Source organism: Bison bison, unplaced genomic scaffold (assembly GCF_000754665.1).
Source record: "Bison bison bison isolate TAMUID 2011002044 unplaced genomic scaffold, Bison_UMD1.0 scf7180017864181, whole genome shotgun sequence".
Classification (NCBI taxonomy): Eukaryota; Metazoa; Chordata; class Mammalia; order Artiodactyla; family Bovidae; genus Bison; species Bison bison.
The window spans coordinates 9657511-9662349 of record NW_011494753.1 but is presented as its reverse complement, the minus strand read 5'-3'; positions in this window follow the sequence as shown (position 1 = coordinate 9662349).

Below are 4839 nucleotides of genomic sequence, written 5' to 3'. Positions count from 1 at the left end.
CAGGGTGACAATATACAGCCTTGACGAACTCCTTTTCCTATTTGGAACCAGTCTGTTGTTCCATGTCCAGTTCTAACTGTTGCTTCCTGACCTGCATACAAATTTCTCAAGAGGCAGATCAGGTGGTCTGGTATTCCCATCTCTTTCAGAATTTTCCACAGTTTATTGTGATCCACACAGTCAAAGGCTTTGGCATAGTCAATAAAGCAGAAATAGATGTTCTTCTGGAACTCTCTTGCTTTTTCCATGATCCAGCGGATGTTGGCAATTTGATCTCTGGTTCCTCTGCCTTTTCTAAAACCAGCTTGAACATCAGGAAGTTCACAGTTCACATATTGCTGAAGCCTGGCTTGGAGAATTTTGAGCGTTACTTTACTAGCTGTGAGATGAGTGCAATTGTGTGGTAGTTTGAGCATTCTTGGGCATTGCCTTTCTTTTGGGATTGGAATGAAAACTGACCTTTTCAGTCCTGTGGCCACTGCTGAGTTTTCCAAATTTGCTGGCATATTGAGGGCAGCACTTTCACAGCATCATCTTTCAGGATTTGGAATAGCTCCACTGGAATTCCATCACCTCCACTAGCTTTGTTCGTAGTGATGCTTTCTAAGGCCCACTTGACTTCACATTCCAGGATGTCTGGCTCTAGGTCAGTGATCACGCCATCGTGATTATCTGGGTCATGAAGATCTTTTTTGTACAGTTCTTCTGTGTATTCTTGCCATCTCTTCTTTATATCTTCTGCTTCTGTTAGGCTCATACCATTTCTGTCCTTTATCGAGCTCATCTTTGCATGAAATGTTCCTTTGGTATCTCTGATTTTCTTGAAGAGATCCCTAGTCTTTCCCATTCTGTTGTTTTCCTCTATTTCTTTGCATTGATAGCTGAAGAAGGCTTTCTTATCTCTTCTTGCTATTCTTTGGAACTCTGCATTCAGATGTTTATATCTTTCCTCTTCTCCTTTGCTTTTCACTTCTCTTCTTTTCACAGCTATTTGTAAGGCCTCCACAGATAGCCATTTTGCTTTTTTGCATTTCTTTTCTATGGGGATGGTCTTGATCCCTGTCTCCTGTACAATGTCATGAACCTCATTCCATAGTTCATCAGGCACTCTATCTATCAGATCTAGGCCCTTAAATGTATTTCTCACTTCCACTGTATAATCATAAGGGATTTGATTTAGGTCATACCTGAATGGTCTAGTGGTTTTCCCTACTTTCTTCAATTTCAGTCTGAATTTGGCAATAAGGAGTTCATGGTCTGAGCCACAGTCAGCTCCTGGTCTTGTTTTTGCTGACTGTATAGAGCTTCTCCATCTTCGGCTGCAAAGAATATAATCAATCTGATTTCGGTGTTGACCATCTGGTGATGTCCATGTATAGAGTCTTCTCTTGTGTTGTTGGAAGAGGGTGTTTGTTATGACCAGTGCATTTTCTTGGCAAAACTCTATTAGTCTTTGCTCTGCTTCATTCCATCTTCCAAGATTGTGACATATGTTGCAATAATTTTTCACAAGTTTGCTGCCTGTAAATCAAATATGCTTGTACTCATTTTTGATATAGAAACATTAAAAATTACTTTTTCAAATAATAATTTATTTATCAGCCTTTCTTAGAATGTTTCTGGATTTCTAGTCATTACCAGAAAGGCTTTTCCCACTCTCATATGAAGGAATTTCCTTGTGCTTATTTCCAGCGCATGTATGGTTTTATGCTGTATATTTGAAAATACAAATATCTATTCAAACTTTATTCTGGTGGTTTCTATGAAGTGTTACTTTAACTTAACCTCTTAACAAATGACTTGTTCAAAAATCTTTGTTAAAAGTCCATTTCTCCCCTCATGATTCGAAATGCTACCTTATTAGAAACTACATTTCCATAGATGCTTGTGAACGTTCCTGAGATCTTTCATTCTGTTTCACTAGTCTCTGTCTGTTCATCATTCAGCTCCACACTGTCTTCCAGAAAGTTTTTAAACTCCCATAGGCTGTCTCCCACACTATTCCTTTTTCTTGGTGGCATAATTTCCCTAGTTATTCTTTCATACTGATTTTTCTCAGAAATTTCAGAGATTGTCTAGGACTTGTATAACATCAAGAGAAAAATTAGATTGATTTTTAAAATCACATTATCTTATTTTATATCATACTTATGTATTATCTTTGGGAGAATCAGAACCTTTTTTTGGTGTAGATCCATCCGATCCAAGAACTAAGAACACCTTGATGTTTCTAAGTCTGTGTTTTTCAGAAGTACTTTAACATTTGTTTTGTTTTTCAGAAGTACTTTATCGTCTTGCACAGATACGTTTTTTACAACTCTGGTTAAATTTTTCCTAAGCGTCGTGTCTTCCTCTGTTGCTACTGTACAGATTTTCTTTTCAGTGATCTTCAAGCTGGTTATCATTTGTTTAGGCGAAAGGTACACGTTTCCAGTTTTTTGATTTTTTTGATTTTTGGCTGTGATGGGTTCTGTCGCTGCGTATGGGCTCCCTCGACTTGCCCAGAGAGGGCGCTACTCTAGCTGTGGTGCGTGGGCTTCTCACCGAGGTGGCTTCTCGTTGCAGAGCACAGGGTGCACAGCTTCAGTTGCTCAGCAGCATGTGGAATCTTCCTGGACCAGGAAGATTGGCAGGTGGATTCTTATCCACTGGACCGCCAGGGTAGTCTCTGTACAGATTTCAATTCTGAACCAATCTCAAGCTTATAGAAAAGCTACAATTGCAATACAAAAACTTTTGTTTTCCAGAACCATTTGCAAGTAAAGTTACCGACATGATACTTCATTGCTTTTCAAATACTTTAGAGTGTAATTCCTAAAACAAGGACATTCTTACAGAACCACATTCAAACCATCAAACCCAGGAAATTAACATCGATGTCATCATCTAATCCTCAGACGCAGAGAAACCTGGCTCATCACCTTTAATGTGCTGACTTATCTGATTAGTCTACAAAGAGATTCATACAACATATCTCTCACCCCTCTTCCACAAGTGCAAGACCCTGCTGCCCCCAGCTAGGCTCTGGTGATCCACACCAGCCAGCCCCTTGGTACCAACAGCCATTTCACCATATTTGTCCTGCTCTGACATATCCTACCAGACTGCCCCCAAACCCATGATGGCCTATAAATTCCCCTTGATCAGAAACCAACTTGTAGCCCGTCCCTTGTGTGAACACCCTCTTCACCCTAGTGGGGCATCCACTCTGCACCACACATGTATTCTGGTTACCTGATCCAGGCTGCCCACTGCAGAGTAGGGTGAGAAGTGTGTGCACTCAGGAGAGAGGCCTGGCGTGAGCACATTCTCACTCCACACAGGCTTGGCGTGGACACCCCACCCTGGTGTGCTGTGGCTCTCCTGCCAGAATCCTTATTGGCAGTGGGCTTTGTTTCTTTAACATGTTGTTGCTTTTGTTGGGGGAGTGGGCAGGAGGTGTGAATCAAGATGTTTAGGACCTACAATATTTTCAACTCCATGACTCTCTTCACCTTTTCCATTATGAGGACATGACCAGGGTGATTTGGTTTGCAAATGGTATAGGGACATCAGAATGCCATTTTCTGGGTAGTGGTGGGGGAATTCTGCTTTGCCTCCCTGGCATCCTTTCTCACTTCATGTGGGATTCCCTTCCCACAGGCTCTTCTTCCCTGACTGCAACACTCCTAATGGGGGTGATGTCTAGGGCCCTTCTATTTTTAACTGGTAGGAGCTCTTGATTGCCTCAAGGAGTGGAATACGGTAGAACAGATGCCTTATGACATCAAAGTCTAGGTAATGAACACAGCCTGTGCCTGGCTCATTTCTTGGCAGATGCTCATCTGGGGGCAAAGCAAGCCCATATTGTGAGGGAGACTAACAATCCCACAAATGAAGACTGCTTGAGGGACCTTCATGGCAAGAAGCCAACATGCCCAGTGAGCAGCCAGCACCATCCACTCAGCATATGTGAGTGAGCCTTCAAGAGATTCAGCCTCCAGGCTTGAAGCCTCCCTGATACCAAGGGAGCAGAGGGGTGCTATCCACATTGCACCCTGACCAAATGCAGATTCTTGGGTAACAGTAACATTGCTGTTCTTTTTTAAACTACTCAGTTCTTTAGTAATGGCAATAAGCCCTCTTCAGCATCACTCTCACACCATTCTGTCCATCCCACACCATGAATCTCACCATCCTTGTCTGATCATGGTAGTTTTGTCTCTTCAACCAGAAGCAAGAAATCTTATCTCCAATGCTTCCCACAGTCTCACACACAAAGGGACCTCAATCTACAATACCCTGGTGTAAATTCTTTTGCACAATGAAAGAAACTACAAGCAAGATGAAAAGACAGCCCTCAGAATGGAAGAAAATAATAGCAAATGAAACAACTGACAGAGGATTAATCTCCAATATACACAAGCAGCTCATGCAGCTCAATATCAGAAAAATAAACAATCCAATTGAAAAGAGGGTAGAAGAACTAAACAGACATTTCCCCAAAGAAGACATACAGATGGCTATTAAATACACGAAAAGATGCTCAGCATTGCCCATTATTAGAGAAATGCAAATCAAAACTACAATAAGGTATCATCTCATCCCAGTCAGAATGGCCATCATCAAAAAGTCTACAAACAATAAATGCTGGAGAGGCTGTGGAGAAGAGAGAACCCTCTTGCACTCTGGGTAGGAATGCAAATTGATACAGTCACTAGGTAGAACAGTATGCAGACTCCTTAAAGAACTGCTGCTGCTGCTGCTAAGTCACTTTAGTCATGTCCGACTCTGTGCGACCCCATGGACTGCAGCCTACCAGGCTTCTCCGTCCCTGGGATTCTCCAGGCAAGAACACTG